The sequence below is a fragment of the Arachis hypogaea genome, chromosome 12, assembly GCF_003086295.3.
Source record: "Arachis hypogaea cultivar Tifrunner chromosome 12, arahy.Tifrunner.gnm2.J5K5, whole genome shotgun sequence".
Classification (NCBI taxonomy): Eukaryota; Viridiplantae; Streptophyta; class Magnoliopsida; order Fabales; family Fabaceae; genus Arachis; species Arachis hypogaea.
Window position 1 is genome coordinate 38,543,774 of NC_092047.1, and position 19,804 is coordinate 38,563,577.

At 39.8% G+C, this 19,804-nt stretch overlaps 1 non-coding gene across 1 annotated transcript; it reads right to left on the reverse strand.

The window, feature by feature from the left end:
• Nucleotides 1–13,437: 13,437 nt before the first annotated feature.
• On the reverse strand, nucleotides 13,438–13,545 carry LOC112732075 (small nucleolar RNA R71). The gene has a single exon (XR_003167814.1). It is a non-coding gene; the product is annotated as a small nucleolar RNA R71 (small nucleolar RNA).
• Between the last annotated feature and the right edge of the window lie 6,259 nt (nucleotides 13,546–19,804).

Below are 19,804 nucleotides of genomic sequence, written 5' to 3' on the forward strand. Positions count from 1 at the left end.
ATGTCCAACTTAATGACTTTAACTAAAAGTGCTAGGTGGGAGACAACCCACCATGGTATGATCGTTCCTTTTTCAATTTTAATTTTATTTAGTTTTGTTTGTTTTTGAATTTTATTTTATTTTATTGAACCTGGAATCATGCATAGCATTCACATTAAGCATTGCATTCTGCATTTTACAAAAAAAAAAAAAAGGATTTTCGCACGCGACGCGATAGCGTCGCCGACGCGTCCGCGTCGTATGTGCGTTCGGAAGAAAATGAGGTTGAACAGAGAGACACGCGAAAGCGTGGCTGGAAGCGCGCTAATGGCACAAATTGATCCACGCGACCGCGTCGCTGATGCGGCCGCGTCATTTGTAAAATAGCTTCCCCACGCGTCCGCGTCACTCACGCGACCGCGTGGCCCTGTAAATCGACATAACAAGGGTGTATGGCTGAAAGTTGAGCTGGAATTGGGCTGGACCCGTGCTAGCAGCACAAGCCCTGCTACGCGAACGCGTCACCTACGCGTCTGCATCATATTGGAAATAAGGCCACCCGCGCGATCGCGTCGACCACGCGACCGCGTCACCCTGGATTTTGCAATACCAAGTTTCGAACAGAGAGTTGTACGACTGCAAGGCTGCACTCGCGCCACTAGCACAAATCAAGTCACGCGATCGCGTGCCCCACGCGTCCGCGTCGCCTGACCTTATTGCGCACCACGCGACCGCGTCGCCAGCGTCACACAACCTATCCAGATTAGTGCCAATTTTCTTATCTTTTCTTCTCTAAGCCTAATCTCTTATATCTTTTCTTCTTTCTTCTTTCTTTCTTACTTTATTTCTTTCCCTTCTCATTCTTCTTATCTTTTATTTTATTTTATTTACTTGCATACTTTCATTCATTGCATATTTTTATTTTTCTAAATTTATTATTTTACCATTGGTGTTCAAATGTTCTTATTCAACTGTTACATCTTTTCTGGTATTTTCTTGGTGCTTAATGACTTGTTTAATTCTGATTGAGTAATATTATTTAAATCAATTCCAATCTTTTATATCTATATTACTTTTGCATTGACATGAATTTATATTATCTCTCCTTCCCCACTCTCTTCCATTGTTGTACATTTTGTACCACTGGCATGCCATGGCTTCTATTATTTTCTCACTTGCATGTTGTAGCTACCATGTAATTGAGACCCTTATTATTTGGCATTAACCCACCCATACTGTATTTATTTTCCTATCTTTATTTCTGGGTTACTCCTCTTCCCTTTTTCTTTCAGGATGGCCACCCGGAAGAGAACCGGAAGACGTTTACATGAGGAGACAGGCAAGTCAATCTGCACAATCTATAGAAAAGCATCAGTTGAAGCCACCCGTCTACTTGCACATCTTAGCATGCACTGAGGACGGTGCAATCTTTAAGTGTGGGGAGGTCGATACCGATCTCCATGGGTTAGTACCTTTCTGTTTCAACATTAATGTTTAAATTTTCTTTGTTAAATTAGTTATTGCATTTGCATATTTGTTTGATTTTATGCATTTAGTTACTACTTGGTTAAAGTAATAAAATTCTTTTAAGACCCTATGGTGCACAAAATTGTGATCCCTGATAATGGCTCCAAAAACTTGGTGCTCTAATCTTAATTCATAATTTGTCACAACTTCGATACAACTGACCAGCAAGTGCACTGGGTCGTCCAAGTAATAAAACCTTACGTGAGTAAGGGTCGATCCCACGGAGATTGTTGGTATGAAGCAAGCTATGGTCATCTTGTAAATCTCAGTCAGGCGGATATCAAATGGTTATGGAGTTTTCGAATAATAATAATAAATAAACAGGAAATAAAGATAGAAATACTTATGTAATTCATTGGTGAGAATTTCAGATAAGCGTATAGAGATGCTTTCGTTCCTCTGAACCTCTGCTTTTCCTACTGTCTTCATCCAATCATTCCTACTCCTTTCCATGGAAAGCTTTATATAAGGCATCACCGTTGTCAATGGCTACATCTCATCCTCTCTGTGAAAAAGGTCCAAATGCTCTGTCACGGCACGGCTAATCATCTGGAGGTTCTCGATCATACTGGAATAGGGTTCACCCTACTTTTGCGTCTGTCACTACGCCCAGCACTCGCGAGTTTGAAGTTCGTCGCAGCCAACCCTTCCCAGATCCTACTCGGAATACCACAGACAAGGTTTAGACTTTTCGGATCTCAGGAATGGCCATCCATGGGTTCTAACTTATACCACGAAGATTCTAATATCTCGGACTCGGTCCTCTGTATTAGATATCTAAGAGATACTCATTCTAGCTTGTTTGCATGTAGAACGGGAGTGTTTGTCAGGCACGCGTTCATAAGTGAGAATGATGATGAGCGTCACATAATCATCACATTCATGATGTTCTTGGGTGCGAATGGATATCTTAGAAGCGGAATAAGTTGAATTGAATATAAAACAATAGTACTTTGCATTAAATCATGAGGAACAGCAGAGCTCCACACCTTAATCTATGGAGTGCAGAAACTCTACCGTTGAAAATACATAAGTGATGAAGGTCCAGGCATGGCCGAATGGCTAGCCCCCATGATCTAAGAACTAAACGTCCCAAGATGTCTAATACAATAGTAAAAAGTCCTATTTATACTAAACTAGCTACTAGGGTTTACAGAAGTAAGTAATTGATGCATAAATCCACTTCCGGGACCCACTTGGTGTGTGCTTGGGCTGAGCTTGAAGTTTACACGTGCAGAGGCTTCTTTTGTAGTTGAACGCCAAGTTGTAACGTGTTTTTGGCGTTCAACTTTGGTTCGTGACGTGTTTCTGGCGTTTAACTCCAGACAGCAGCGTAGAACTGGCGTTCAACGCCCTTTTGCGCCATCTAAACTCGGACAAAGTATGGATTATTATATATTGCTGGAAAGTTCTGGATGTCTACTTTCCAATGCCGTTGAGAGCACGCCATTTGGAGTTCTGTAGCTCCAGAAAATCCACTTTGAGTGCAGGGAGGTCAGAATCCAACAGCATCAGCAGTCCTTCTTCAACCTCTGAATCTGATTTTTGCTCAAGTCCCTCAATTTCAGCCAGAAAATACCTGAAATCACAGAAAAACACACAAACTCATAGTAAAGTCCAGAAATGTGAATTTAACATAAAAACTAATAAAAACATCCCTAAAAGTAACTAGATACTACTAAAAACATACTAAAAACAATGCCAAAAAGCGTATAAATTATCCGCTCATCACAACACCAAACTTAAATTGTTGCTTGTCCCCAAGCAAATGAAAATCAAATAGGATAAAAAGAAGAGAATATAATATAAATTCCAAACTATCAATGAAACATAGCTCCAATCAGATGAGCGGGACTTGTAGCTTTTTGCCTCTTGAATAGTTTTGGCATCTCACTTTATCCATTGAAGTTCAGAATGATTAGCATCTATAGGAACTCAGAGTTCAGATAGTGTTATTGATTCTCCTAGTTCAGTATGTTGATTCTTGAACACAGCTACTTTATGAGTCTTGGCCGTGGCCTTAAGCACTTTGTTTTCCAGTATTACCACCGGATACATAAATGCCACAGACACATAACTGGGTGAACCTTTTCAGATTGTGACTCAGCTTTGCTAAAGTCCCCAATTAGAGGTGTCCAGTGTTCTTAAGCATACTCTTTTTTTGCTTTGGACCTTGACTTTAACCGCTCAGTCTCAAGTCTTCACTTGACACCTTCACACCACAAGCACATGGTTAGGGACAGCTTGGTTTAGCCGCTTAGGCCAGGATTTTATTCCTTTAGGCCCTTCTATCCACTGATGCTCAAAGCCTTGGGATCCTTTTTATTTACCCTTGCCTTTTGGTTTTAAGGGTTATTGGCTTTTTGCTCTTGCCTCTTTGGTTTTAAGAGCTTTTGGCTTTTTCTGCTTGCTTTTTCTTTTTCTATATTTTTTTTGCCATTTTTTTTTCTTTTTTTTTCTGCAAGCTTTTGTATTCACTGCTTTTTCTTGCTTCAAAAATTATTTTTATGATTTTTCAGATTATCAAATAACATTTCTCCTTATCATCATTCTTTCAAGAGCCAACATATTTAACATTCTTAAACAGCAACTTCAAAAGACATATGCACTGTTCAAGCATTCATTCAGAAAACAAAAAGTATTGTCACCACATCAATATAATTAAACTAAGTTCAAGGATAAATTTGAAACTCATGTACTTCTTGTTCTTTTGAATTAAAAACATTTTTCATTTAAGAGAGGTGATGGATTCATATTCACTACTTTAAGGCATAGACACTTAGATACTAATGATCATGTAATAAGACACAAACATAAATAAATATTTAACATAAGAAAAATGAAAAACAGAAAGTTTAAGAACAAGGAATGAGTCCACCTTAGTGATGGTGGCGTTTCCTTCTTGAGGAACCAATGATGTCCTTGAGCTCTTCTATGTCTCTTCCTTGTCTTTGTTGCTCCTCCCTCATAGCTCTTTGATCTTCTCTAATTTCATGGAGGATGATTGAGTGCTCTTGATGTTCCACCCTTAGTTGTCCCATGTTGGAACTCAGTTCTCCTAGGGAGGTGTTGATTTACTCCCAAAAGTTCTGTGGAGGAAAGTGCATCCCTTGAGGCATCTCAGGGATTTCTTGGTGATGAGCTTCTTCATACGTCTCTTGAGATCCATGAATAGGCTCTCTTGTTTGCTCCATCCTTTTCTTAATGATGGGCTTGTCCTCATCAATGAGGATATCTCCCTCTATGTGAATCCCAGCCGAATTGCATAGATGGCAAATGAGGTGAGGAAAAACTAACCTTGCCATAGTGGAGGACTTGTCAGCCACTTTGTAGAGTTCTTGAGGTATAATCTCATGAACCTCCACCTCTTCTGCAATCATGATGCTATGGATCATGATGGCCCGGTCTATAGTAACTTCAGACCGGTTGCTAGTGGGAATGATTGAGCGTTGAATGAACTCCAACCATCCTCTAGCTACAGGCTTAAGGTCCAATCTTCTTAGTTGAACCAGTTTGCCTTTTCAGTCAATCTTCCATTGAGCTCCTTCCACACATATGTCTATGAGGACTTGGTGCAACCCTTGATCAAAGTTGACTCTTCTTGTGTAGGGGCGTGCGTTCTCTTCCATCATTGGCAAGTTGAACGCCAACCTTAGATTTTCTGGACTGAAATCTAAGTAGTTCCCCCGAACCATGGTGAGATAATTCTTTGGGTTCGGGTTCTTACATTGATCATGGTTCCTAGTGATCCATGCATTAGCATAGAACTCTTGAACCATTAGAATTCTGACTTGTTGGATGGGGTTTGTTTGAACTTCCCAACCTCTTCTATGGATCTCATGTCGGATCTCTGGATACTCATTTTTCTTGAGTTTGAAAGGGACCTCGGGGATCACCTTCTTCTTGGCCACAACATCATAGAAGTGGTCTTGATGTGCTTTGGAGATGAATCTTTCCATCTTCCATGACTCAGAGGTGGAAGCTTTTGTCTTCCCTTTCCCTTTTCTAGAGGATTCTCCGGTCTTAGGTGCCATCAATGGTAATGGAAAAACAAAAAGCTTATGCTTTTACCACACCAAACTTAGAATATTGCTCTCCCTCGAGTAAGAGAAGAAAGAAGAGATGAAGAAGAAGAAAAAATAGAGGAGAGGGAGAGAGGTTTGTGTTTCGGCTAAGAAGAGGAAGAGAGGGTTGTGTTGTGTGAAAATGAAGAAGAATGTAGGAGTTTATATAGTGGAAGGAGAGGGGTTAGGTTCGGCCATTTAGGGTGGGTTTGGGTGGGAAAGTGATTTTGAATTTTGAAGGTAGGTGGGGTTTATGAGGTAGGTTTATGGGGAAGAGTGGATGGATGTGAGTGGTGAATGGGTGATAGGGAAGAGAGCTTGAGGTAATTGGTGAAGGGTTTTGGGGAAGGGTGTTTATTGGGAAGAGAGGATGAACATTGAGAAGAGAGAAGAGTATGAGTGGAGGTAGGTGGGGATCCTGTGGGGTCCATAGATGCTGAGATGATCATGTGGGGTCCACAGATCCTGAGGTGTCAAGGAATTGTATCTCTGCACCAATTAGGCATGTAAAATGCCTTTGCATGCAATTCTGGCATTTAAACGCCGAATTGGTGCTTGTTCTGGGCGTTCAGCGCCCAGATGCAGCATGTTTCTGGCGTTGAACGCCAGTTCTATGCTTGTTTCTGGCGTTCAGCGCCAGCTTTCCTCAGTGTGCATTCCTGGCGTCTGAACGCCAGGATGCTGCTTGTTTTGGGTGTTCAACGCCAGATCCATGCTCTGTTCTGGTGTTGAACGCCAGCCAGATGCTCCTTACTGGCGTTTAAACGCCAGTAAGCCCTTCCTCCAGGGTGTGATTTTTCTTCTACTGTTTTTGATACTGTTTTTAATTTTTTGATTTATTTTGTGACTCCACATGATCATGAACCTAATAAAACATGAAATAACAATAAAATTAGATAAATAAAAATTGGGTTGCCTCCCAACAAGAGCTTCTTTAATGTCAATAGCTTGACAGTGGGCTCTCATGGAGCCACACAGGTGATCAGGTCAATTTTATAGACTCCCAACACCAAACATAGAGTTTGGATATGGGAGTTCAACACCAAACTTAGAGTTTGGCTGAGGCCTCCCAACACCAAACTTAGAGTTTGACTGTGGGGGCTTTAGTTGACTCTGTACTGAGAAAAGTGGTGCACGAAATTGTGATCTCAGGCAACGGCGCCAAAAACTCTGTACGCACGTCTTAATAAATCGTTTTTCATTCACAACTTCGATACAACTAACCAGCAAGTGCACTGGGTCGTCCAAGTAATAAAACCATACGTGAGTAAGGGTCGATCCCACGGAGATTTTTGGTATGAAGCAAGCTATGGTCATTTTGTAGATCTCAGTCAGGCGGATAATAATTGATTATGGAGTTTTTGAAAATAAATAATAATTAAACAGAAAATAAAGATAGAAATACTTATGTAGTTCATTGGTGAGAATTTCAGATAAGCATATAGAGATGCCTTCGTTCCTCTGAATCTCTGCTTTCCCGCTGTCTTCATCCAATCAGTCTTACTTCTTTCTATGGCTGGCTTTATGTAAGGACATCACCATTGTCAATGGCTACTTTTAATCCTCTCTGGAAAATAGTCCGATGCGCTGTCACTGCATGGCTAATCGTCTGGAGGCATCACCGTAGTTAATGGCTGCATCCCATCCTCTTGTGAAAATGGTCCAAATGCTCTGTCACAGCACGGCTAATCATCTGAGGTTCTCGATCATACTGGAATAGGATTCACCCTCCTTTTGCGTCTGTCACTACGCCGAGCACTCGCGAGTTTGAAGTTCGTTACAGTCATTCAATCCCAGAATCCTACTCGGAATACCACAGACAAGGTTTAGACTTTCCGGATTCTCATGAATGCCGCCATCAATCTAGCTTATACCACGAAGATTCTGATTAAGAGATCCAAGAGATAATCATTCAATCTAAAGTGGAACGGAAGTGGTTGTCAGGCACGCGTTCGTGGGGGAATGATGATGATTGTCACGTTCATCACATTCATATTGAAGTGCGAATGAATATCTTAGAAGCGGAATAAGTTGAATTGAATAGAAAAACCATAGTACTTTGCATTAATTCATGAGGAACAGCAGAGCTCCACACCTTAATCTATGGAGTGTAGAAACTCTACCATTGAAAATACGTAAGTGAAAGGTCCAGGCATGGCCGAATGGCCAGCCCCCATGTCTAAGGAAAAACGTTCCAAAGATGATTCCAAAGATGTCTAATACAATAGTAAAAAGTCCTATTTATACTAAACTAGTCACTAGGGTTTACAGAAGTAAGTATTTGATGCATAAATCCACTTCCGGGGCCCACTTGGTGTGTGCTTTGGTTGAGCTTGAATGTTACACGTGCAGAGGTCATTCTTGGAGTTGAACGCCAGTTTGTAACGTATTTCTGGCGTTTAACTCAGGCTTGTAACGTGTTTCTGGCGTTTAACTCTAGACAGCAGCGTAGAACTGGCGTTCAACGCCCTTTTACATCATCTAAACTCGGCCAAAGTATAGACTATTATATATTGCTGGAAAGCTCTGGATGTCAACTTTCCAACGCAATTAGAAGCATGCCATTTTAAGTTCTGTAGCTCCAGAAAATCCACTTTGAGTGCAGGGAGGTCAGAATCCAACAGCATCAGCAGTCTTTCTTCAACCTCTGAATCTGATTTTTGCTCAAGTCCCTCAATTTCAGCCAGAAAATACCTGAAATCACAGAAAAACACACAAACTCATAGTAAAGTCCAAAAATGTGAATTTAACATAAAAACTAATAAAAACATCCCTAAAAGTAACTAGATTCCACTAAAAACATACTAAAAACAATGCCAAAAAGCGTATAAATTATCCGCTCATCACAACACCAAACTTAAATTGTTGCTTGTCCCCAAGCAACTGAAAATCAAATAGGATAAAAAGAAGAGAATATGCTATAAATTCCAAACTATCAATGAAACATAGCTCCAATCAGATGACCGGGACTTGTAGCTTTTTGCCTCTTGAATAGTTTTGGCATCTCACTTTATCCATTGAGGTTCAGAATGATTGGCATCTATAGGAACTCATAGTTCAGATAGTGTTATTGATTCTCCTAGTTCAGTATGTTGATTCTTGAACACAGCTACTTTATGAGTCTTGGCCGTGGCCCTAAGCACTTTGTTTTCCAGTATTACCACCGGATACATAAATGCCACAGACACATAACTGGGTGAACCTTTTCAGATTGTGACTCAGCTTTGCTAAAGTCCCCAATTAGAGGTGTCCAGGGTTCTTAAGCACACTCTTCTTTTGCTTTGGACCTTGACTTTAACCCCTCAGTCTCAAGTTTTCACTTGACACCTTCACACCACAAGCACATGGTTAGGGACAGCTTGGTTTAGCCGCTTAGGCCGAGATTTTATTCCTTTAGGCCCTCCTATCCACTGATGCTCAAAGCCTTGGAATCCTTTTTATTTACCCTTGCCTCTTGGTTTTAAGAGCTTTTGGCTTTTTCTGCTTGCTTTTTCCTTTTTTTTTTGCCATTTTTTTTTCTGCAAGCTTTGTTCTTTGCTGCTTTTTCTTGCTTCAAGAATCATTTTTATGATTTTTCAGATTATCAAATAACATGTCTCCTTGTCATCATTCTTTCAAGAGCCAACATATTTAACATTCATGAACAACAACTTCAAAAGACATATGCACTGTTCAAGCATTCATTCAGAAAATAAAAAGTATTGTCACCTGATGAGCGGATAATTTATACGCTTTTTGACATTGTTTTTAGTATGTTTTTAGTAGGATCTAGTTACTTTTAGGGATGTTTTCATTAGTTTTTATGTTAAATTCATATTTCTGGACTTTACTATGAGTTTGTGTATTTTTCTATGATTTCAGGTATTTTCTGGCTGAAATTGAGGGACTTGAGCAAAAATCAGATTCAGAGGTTGAAGAAGGACTGCTGATGCTGTTGGATTCTGACCTTCCTGCACTCAAAGTAGATTTTCTGGAGCTACAGAACTCGAAATGGCGCGCTTTCACTTGCATTGGAAAGTAGACATCCAGGGCTTTCCAGCAATATATAATAGTCCATACTTTGGCCAAGAATAGATGACGTAAACTGGCGTTCAACGCCAGCTTTCTGCCCAAATCTGGCGTCCAGCGCCAGAAAAGGAGCCAAAACCAGAGTTGAACGCCCAAACTGGCACAAAAGCTGGCGTTCAACTCCAGAAAGTACCTCTACACGTGCAACACTCAAGCTCAGCCCAAGCACACACCAAGTGGGTCCCGAAAGTGGATTTATGCATCAATTACTTACTTCTGTAAACCCTAGTAGCTAGTTTATTATAAATAGGACATTTCACTATTGTATTTGACATCTTTGGATTATCTTTTGATCTATTGATCACGTTTTGGGGGCTGGCCATCTCGGCCATGCCTGGACCTTTCACTTATGTAATTTTAACGGTAGAGTTTCTACACTCTATAGATTAAGGTGTGGAGCTCTGCTGTTTCTCAAGGATTAATGCAAAGTACTACTGTTTTCTATTCAATTCATCTTGTTTTGCTTCTAAGATATTCATTCGTACTTCAATCTGAATGTGATGAACGTGACAATCATCATCATTCCCTATGAACGCGTGCCTGACAACCACTTCCGTTCTACCTTAGACTGAATGAGTATCTCTTAGATCTCCTAACCAGAATCTTCGTGGTGTAAGCTAGAATGATGGCGGCATTCAAGAGAATCCAGAAGGTCTAAACCTTGTCTGTGGTATTCCGAGTAGGATTCAATGAATGAATGACTGTGACGAGCTCCAAACTCGCGATTGCCGGGCGTTAGTGACAGACGCAAAAGGATAGTAAATCCTATTCCAGCATGATCGAGAACCGACAGATGAATAGCTGTGCCGTGATAGGGTGCGTTGACCATTTTCACTGAGAGGATAAGATGAAGCCATTGACAAGGGTGATGCCTCCAGACGATTAGCCGTGCCGTGACAGGGCATTGGATCATTTTCCCGAGAGATGACCGAAAGTAGCCATTGACAGTGGTGATGTATCACATAAAGCCAGCCATGGAAAGGAGTAAGACTGATTGGATGAAGATAGCAGGAAAGCAGAGGTTCAGAGGAATGAAAGCATCTCTATTCGCTTATCTGAAATTCTCACCAATGAATTACATAAGTATTTCTATCCCTATTCTATTAATTATTATTCGAAAACACCATTATCAATTTATATCTGCCTAACTGAGATTTGCAAGGTGACCATAGCTTGCTTCATACCAACAATCTCCGTGGGATTCGACCCTTACTCACGTAAGGTATTACTTGGACGACCCAGTGCACTTGCTGGTTAGTTACACGGAGTTGTGAACCATGGTCTTGGCATCATGTTTTTGGCGCCATTTCCAGGGAAAGAAAGAGCAATGAATTTTACATAATTAAAGTGTAATCACGATTCCGCGTACCAGGTTTTTGGTGCCGTTGCCAGAGATTGTTCGAGTATGGACAACTGACGGTTCATCCTGGTTCTCAGATTAGGTAATTTTCTTTTTGTTTTCTTTTCAAAAACTTTTCAAATTCTTTCAAAAATTTTCTCACCTATTTTCGAAAAAATTTATTCAAAATTTTTAAAGAATGAATTCTAGTGTTTCATGAAGTATGTGAAGCCTGGCTGGCTGTAAAGCCATGTCTAAATTCTTTTGGACTGAGGCTTCCAACCATCAGTTGTTACACGACTGAAGGGTATGTCAGGCATGTCATGTCTGAATTACATGCTGAAGCTTGGCTGGCCATTGGCCATGTCTAGTGTTTTGGACCGGAGCTTTCATTGAAAGCTTGGCTGGCTAGTGAGCCATGTCTAATTCCTGGACTGAAGCTTTAGACTAAAAATGCAAGATTCCTGGAATTCATATTAAAAATTTTGGAATCCTTATTTTTCCTTTTCCAATTAATTTTCGAAAAAAAAATAAATACAAAAAAAATTAGAAAATCATAAAAATCAAAAAAATATTTTTCATGTTTCTTGTTTGAGTCTTGAGTCATGTTATAAGTTTGGTGTCAATTGCATGTGCATCTTGCATTTTTCAAAAATTCATGCATTCATAGTGTTCATCATGATCTTCAAGTTGTTCTTGGTAAGTCTTCTTGTTTGATCTTGATGATTTCATATTTTGTGTCTTTTCTTGTTTTTCATATGCATTTTTGAATTCTTAGTGTCTAAGCATTAAAGAAATCTAAGTTTGGTGTCTTGCATGTTTTCCTTGCATTAAAAATTTTTCAAAAATATGTTCATGATGTTCATCATGACATTCAAAGTGTTCTTGGTGTTCATATTGACATTCATAGCATTCTTGCATGCATCACATGTTTTGATCTAAAATTCTCATGCATTGCATCATTTTGCTTGTTTTTCTTTCTCTTCATTAAAAATTCAAAAATCAAAAAAAATATCTTTCCCTTTTTCTCTCTCATCAAATTCGAAAATTTGAGTTGACTTTTTCAAAATTTTTTAAAATCAAGTTGTTTCTTATGAGTCAAATCAAATTTTCAATTTGAAAATCTTATCTTTTTCAAAATCTTTTTCAAAAATCAAATCTTTTCCAAACTTCTTAGTTATTTTTGAAAATTCTAAAAATATTTTTCAAAAATCTTTTTCTTATTTTTATATCAAATTTTCGAAAATAACAATAACAATTAATGTTTTGATTCAAAAATTTCAAGTTTGTTACTTGCTTGTTAAGAAAGATTCAAACTTTGAGTTCTAGAATCATATCTTGTGATTTCTTGTGAATCAAGTCATTAATTGTGATTTTAAAAATCAAATCTTTTTCAAAACTAATTTCAATCATATCTTTTCAAAATATCTTCTTATCTTATCTTTTTCAAAAATTTGATTTCAAAATATCTTTTCTAACTTCTTAACTTCTTATCTTTTCAAAACTTGTTTCAACTAACTAACTAACTTTTTATGTGTTTCTTATCTTTTTCAAAACTACCTAACTAACTCTCTCTCTCTCATTTTTGAAAATTCCTTCCTTCTTTTTCAAAATTTCTTTTTAATTAACTATTATTTTAATTTTTAAATCTAAATTTTCGAAAAAACTACTAACATTTTTCAAAAACTATTTTCAAAAATCACTAACTCTTTTTCAAAAATTATTTTCGAAAATTCCTTCTCTCTCATCTCCTTCTATTTATTTATTCATCTACTAACATCTCTCCCTCACCCACCAAAAATCCGAACCCTCTCTCTCTTTCTGAGTTCAGATTTTTCTCTTCTTCTTTTCTTCTACTAACAATAAGGAACCTCTTTACTGTGACATAGAGGATTCCTCTTCTTTTCTTTTTCTCTACTTTTTCTTATGAGCAGGGACAGAGAAAAAGGCATTCTTGTTGAAGCTGATCCAGAACCTGAAAGGACTCTGAAGAGGAAATTAAGAGAAGCTAAATTACAACAATCCAGAGACAACTTGATTGAAAATTTCGAACAAGTAAAGGAGATGGCAGCCGAACCCAACAACAATGCAAGGAGGATGCTTGGTGACTTTACTGCACCTAATTCCAATTTACATGGAAGAAGCATCTCCATTCCTGCCATTGGAGCAAACAACTTAGAGCTGAAACCTCAATTAGTTTCTCTGATGCAGCAGAACTGCAAGTTTCATGGACTTCCATCTGAAGATCCTTTTCAGTTCTTAACTGAATTCTTGCAGATATGTGATACCGTTAAGACTAATGGAGTAGATCCTGAAGTCTACAGGCTCATGCTTTTCCCTTTTGCTGTAAGAGACAGAGCTAGAGTATGGTTGGACTCTCAACCTAAGGATAGCCTGAACTCTTGGGATAAGCTGGTCAAGGCCTTCCTAGCCAAGTTCTTTCCTCCTCAAAAGCTGAGCAAGCTTAGAGTGGATGTTCAAACCTTCAGACAAAAAGAGGGTGAATCCCTCTATGAAGCTTGGGAGAGATACAAAGGACTGACCAAAAAGTGTCCTTCTGACATGCTTTCAGAATGGACCATCCTGGATATATTCTATGATGGTCTGTCTGAGTTATCTAAGATGTCATTGGATACTTCTGCAGGTGGATCCATTCACCTAAAGAAAACACCTGCAGAAGCTCAAGAACTCATTGACATGGTTGCTAATAACCAGTTCATGTACACTTCTGAGAGGAATCCTATGAATAATGGGACGCCTATGAAGAAGGGAGTTCTTGAGGTTGATACTCTGAATGCCATATTGGCTCAGAATAAAATATTGACTCAGCAAGTCAATATGATTTCTCAGAGTCTAAATGGAATGCAAGCTGCATCCAACAGTACTCAAGAGGCTTCTTATGAAAAAGAAGCTTATGATCCTGAAAACCCTGCAATAGCAGAGGTGAATTACTTAGGTGAACCTTATGGAAACACCTATAACTCATCATGGAGAAATCATCCAAATTTCTCATGGAAGGATCAAAAGCCTCAACAAGGCTTTAATAATGGTGGAAGAAACAGGTTTAACAATAATAAACCTTTTCCATCATCCACTCAGCAACAGATAGAGAACTCTGAACAAAATACTTCTAATTTAGCAAACTTAGTCTCTGATCTATCTAAGGCCACTATAAATTTCATGAATGAAACAAGGTCTTCCATTAGAAATTTGGAAGCACAAGTGGGCCAGCTGAGTAAGAGGATCACTGAAATCCCTCCTAGTACTCTCCCAAGCAATACAGAAGAGAACCCAAAAGGAGAGTGCAAGGCCATTGACATAAGCACCATGGCCGAACCCAAAGAAGGAAAGGAGGACGTGAATCCCAAGGAGGAAGACCTCCTGGGACGTCCAGTGATCAATAAGGAACTTCCCTCTGAGGAACCAAAGGACTCTGAGGCTCATCTAGAGACCATAGAGATTCCATTGAACCTTCTTATGCCCTTCATGAGCTCTAATGAGTATTCCTCTTCTAAAGAGAATGAGGATGTTACTGAAGAGCAAACTGCCAAGTTTCTTGGTGCAATCATGAAGCTGAATGCCAAATTATTTGGCATTGATACTTGGGAAGTTGAACCTCCCTTGTTCATCAATGAACTAAGTGATCTGGATCAACTGACATTGCCTCAGAAGAGACTGGATCCTGGAAAGTTCATAATACCCTGTACCATAGGCACCATGATCTTTAAGGCTCTGTGTGACCTTGGTTCAGGAATAAACCTCATGCCCCTCTCTGTAATAGAGAAACTGGGAATCTGTGGGGTGCAAGCTGCTAAAATCTCATTAGAGATGGCAGACAGTTCAAGAAAACAGGCTTATGGACAAGTAGAGGACGTGTTAGTAAAGGTTGAAGGCCTTTACATCCCTGCTGATTTCATAGTCCTGGATACTGGAAAGGAAGAGGATGAATCCATCATCCTAGGAAGACCTTTCCTGGCCACAGCAAGAGCTGTGATTGATGTTGACAGAGGTGAACTAGTCCTTCAATGGAATGAGGACTCCCTTATGTTTAAAACTCAAGGATCTCTCTCTGCAACCATAGAGAGGAAGCATAAAAAGCTTCTCTCAAAGCAGAGTCAACCAAAGCCCCCACAGTCAAACTCTAAGTTTGGTGTTGGGAGGCCACAACCAAATTCTAAGTTTGGTGTTGAACTCCCATATCCAAACTCTAAGTTTGGTGTTGGGGAGTCTCAACAAAGCTCTGCACACCTGTGAGGCTCCATGAAGAGCCCACTGTCAAGCTATTGACATTAAAGAAGCGCTTGTTGGGAGGCAACCCAATGTTTATTTATATAATTTTTATTTTCATTGTTTTTCATGTCTTTATAGGTTCATGATCATGTGGAGTCACAAAATAAATAGAAAAATTGAAAACAGAATCAAAAAACAGCAGAAGAAAAATCACACCCTGGAGGAGCATCTGTCTGGCGTTCAGCGCCAGAACAGAGCATGGTTCTGGCGCTGAACACCCAAAATGGGCAGCTTCTGGGTGCTGAACACCAGAACAGGCATGGTTCTGGCGTTCAACGCCAGAAATGGCACACAAATGGGCGTTGAACGCCCAAAATGGCCACCAACCTGGCGCTGAACGCCCAGAGTTGTGTGCAAAGGCATTTTTACATGCCTAATGGGTGTAGGGATGTAAATCCTTGAACACCTCAGGATTTGTGGACCCCACAGGATTCACTCAGGATCTGTAGACCCCACAGGATCCCCACCTACCTCCACTCACTTCTTCTCACCACTCACACAACCCCATAAACACTCTTCCCCAAAAACCCTTCACCAATCACCTCAAACTCTCTTCCCCATCACCTCTTTACCACTCACATCCATCCACTCTTCTCCATAAACCTACCTCATAAACTCCACCTACCTTCAAAATTCAAAACCAATTTCCCACCCAAACCCACCCATATGGCCGAAACCTTTCCCCCCTCCCTTCCCTATATAAAGCCCTCCATTCTTCATCAAATTCACACAACACACCCCTCTACACCCTTCTTGGCCGAAACACTTCCCACTCTCCCTCTCCTCTATTTCTTCTTCTTCTTCATCTATTCTTTCTTTTATTGCTCGAGGGCGAGCAAAATTCTAAGTTTGGTGTGGTAAAAGCATAAGCTTTTTATTTTTCCATTACCATTGATGGCACCTAAGACCGGAGAATCCTCTAGAAAGGGGAAAGGGAAGATAAAAGCTTCCACATCCGAGTCATGGGAGATGGAAAGGTTCATCTCCAAAGCCCATCAAGACCACTTCTATGATGTTGTGGCTAAGAAGAAGGTGATCCCTGAGGTCCCTTTCAAACTCAAAAGAAATGAGTATCCGGAGATCCGACATGAAATTCAAAGAAGAGCTTGGAAAGTTCTAACAAACCCCATCCAACAAGTCGGCATCCTAATGGTTCAAGAGTTCTATGCCAATGCATGGATCACCAAGAACCATGATCAAAGTAAGAACCCGGATCCAAAGAACTATGTTACAATGGTTCGGGGGAAATACTTAGATTTTAGTCCGGAAAATGTGAGGTTGGCGTTTAACTTGCCCATGATGCAAGGAGATGAACGCCCCTACACTAGAAGGGTCAACTTTAATCAAAGGTTGGACCAAGTCCTTATGGACATATGCGTGGAAGGAGCTCAATGGAAGATTGACTCCAAAGGCAAGCCGGTTTAACTAAGAAGATTGGACCTCAAGCTTATAGCTAGAGGATGGTTGGAGTTCATTCAATGCTCAATCATTCCCACTAGCAACCGGTCTGAAGTTACTATAGACCGGGCCATCATGATCCATAGCATCATGATTGGAGAAGAGGTGGAAGTTCATGAGATTATACCTCAAGAACTCTACAAGGTGGCTGACAAGTCCTCCACTATGGCAAGGTTAGCCTTTCCTCACCTCATTTGCCACCTATGCAATTCGGCTGGGATTGACATAGAGGGAGATATCCTCATTAAAGAGGACAAGCCCATCACTAAGAAAAAGATGGAGCAAGCAAGAGAGCCCATTCATGGAGCTCAAGAGGTGTATGAAGCTCATCACCATGAGATCCCAGAAATGCCTCAAATGCACTTTCCTCCACAAAACTATTGGGAGCAAATCAACACCTCCCTAGGAGAATTGAGTTCCAATATGGGACAACTAAGGGTGGAACATCAAGAGCACTCCATCATGCTTCATGAAATAAGAGAAGATCAAAAAGCAATGAGGGAGGAGCAACAAAGACAAGGAAGAGACATAGAAGAGCTCAAGGACATCATTGGTTCCTCAAGAAGGAAATGCCATCATCACTAAGGTGGACTCATTCCTTGTTCTTATTTCTTCTGTTTTTCATTTTCTATGTTATGTGCTTATCTATGTTTGTGTCTTCATTACATGATCATTAGTAATTAGTAACTTTGTCTTAAAGTTATGAATGTCCTATGAATCCATCACCTCTCTTAAATGAAAAATGTTTTAATTCAAAAGAACAAGAAGTACATGAGTTTCAAATTTATCCTTGAACTTAGCTTAATTATATTGATGTGGTGACAATGTTTCTTGTTTTCTGAATGAATGCTTGAACAGTGCATATGTCTTTTAAAGTTGTTGTTTGAGAATGTTAAATAAGTTGGCTCTTGAAAGAATGATGACTAGGAGACATGTTATTTGATAATCTAAAAAATCATAAAAATGATTCTTGAAGCAAGAAAAAGCAGCAAAGAACAAAGCTTGCAGAAAAAAAAAATATAATAGGCGAAAATAATAGAAAGAAAAAGAAAAAGCAAGCAGAAAAAGCCAAAAGCTCTTAAAACCAAGAGGCAAGAGCAAAAAGCCAATAACCCTTAAAACCAAAAGGCAAGGGTAAATAAAAAGGATCCCAAGGCTTTGAGCATCAGTGGATAGGAGGGCCTAAAGGAATAAAATCCTGGTCTAAGCGGCTAAACCAAACTGTCCCTAACCATGTGCTTGTGGCGTGTAGGTGTCAAGTGAAAACTTGAGACTGAGCGGTTAAAGTCAAGGTCCAAAGCAAAAAAAGAGTGTGTTTAAGAACCCTGGACACCTCTAATTGGGGACTTTAGCAAAGCTGAGTCACAATCTGAAAAGGTTCACCCAATTATGTGTCTGTGGCATTTATGTATCCGGTGGTAATACTGGAAAACAAAGTGCTTAGGGCCACGGCCAAGACTCATAAAAAAGCTGTGTTCAAGAATCATCATACTGAACTAGGAGAGTCAATAACACTATCTGAACTCTGAGTTCCTATAGATGCCAATCATTCTGAACCTCAATGGATAAAGTGAGATGCCAAAACTATTCAAGAGGCAAAAAGCTATAAGTCCCGCTCATTTGATTGGAGCTATGTTTCATTGATAGTTTGAAATTTATAGTATATTCTCTTCTTTTTATCCTATTTGATTTTCAGTTGCTTGGGGACAAGCAACAATTTAAGTTTGGTGTTGTGATGAGCGGATAATTTATACGCTTTTTGACATTGTTTTTAGTATGTTTTTAGTAGGATCTAGTTACTTTTAGGGATGTTTTCATTAGTTTTTATGTTAAATTCACATTCTGGACTTTACTATGAGTTTGTGTGTTTTTCTGTGATTTCAGGTATTTTCTGGTTGAAATTGAGGGACTTGAGCAAAAATCAGATTCAGAGGTTGAAGAAGGACTGCTGATGTTGTTGGATTCTGACCTCCCTGCACTCAAAGTGGATTTTCAGGAGCTACAGAACTCGAAATGGCGCGCTTCCAATAGCGTTAGAAAGTAGATATCCAGGGCTTTCCAGCAATATATAATAGTCCATACTTTGGCCAAGAATAGATGACGTAAACTAGCGTTCAACGCCAGCTTTCTGCCTAAATCTGGCGTCCAGCGCCAGAAAAGGAGCCAAAACCAGAGTTCAACGCCCAAACTGGCACAAAAGTTGGCGTTCAACTCCAGAAAGGACCTCTACACGTGCAACACTCAAGCTCAGCCCAAGAACACACCAAGTGGGTCCTAGAAGTGGATTTATGCATCAATTACTTACTTCTGTAAACCCTAGTAGCTAGTTTATTATAAATAGGACATTTCACTATTGTATTTGACATCTTTGGATTATCTTTTGATCTATTGATCACGTTTTGGGGGCTGGCCATCTCGGCCATGCCTGGACCTTTCACTTATGTAATTTTAACGGTAGAGTTTCTACACTCTATAGATTAAGGTGTGGAGCTTTGCTGTTTCTCAAGGATTAATGCAAAGTACTATTGTTTTCTATTCAATTCATCTTGTTTTGCTTCTAAGATATTCATTCGTACTTCAATTTGAATGTGATGAACGTGACAATCATCATCATTCCCTATGAACGTGTGCCTGACAACCACTTCCGTTCTACCTTAGACTGAATGAGTATCTCTTAGATCTCCTAACCAGAATCTTCGTGGTGTAAGCTAGAATGATGGCGGCATTCAAGAGAATCCAGAAGGTCTAAACCTTGTCTGTGGTATTCCGAGTAGGATTCAATGAATGAATGACTGTGACGAGCTCCAAACTCGCGATTGCCGGGCGTTAGTGACAGACGCAAAAGGATAGTAAATCCTATTCCAGCATGATCGAGAACCGACAGATGAATAGCCGTGCCGTGACAGGGTGCATTGACCATTTTCACTGAGAGGATAAGATGAATCCATTGACAAGGGTGATGCCTCCAGACGATTAGCCGTGCCGTGACAGGGCATTGGATCATTTTTCCGAGAGATGACCGAAAGTAGCCATTGACAGTGGTGATGTATCACATAAAGCCAGCCATGGAAAGGAGTAA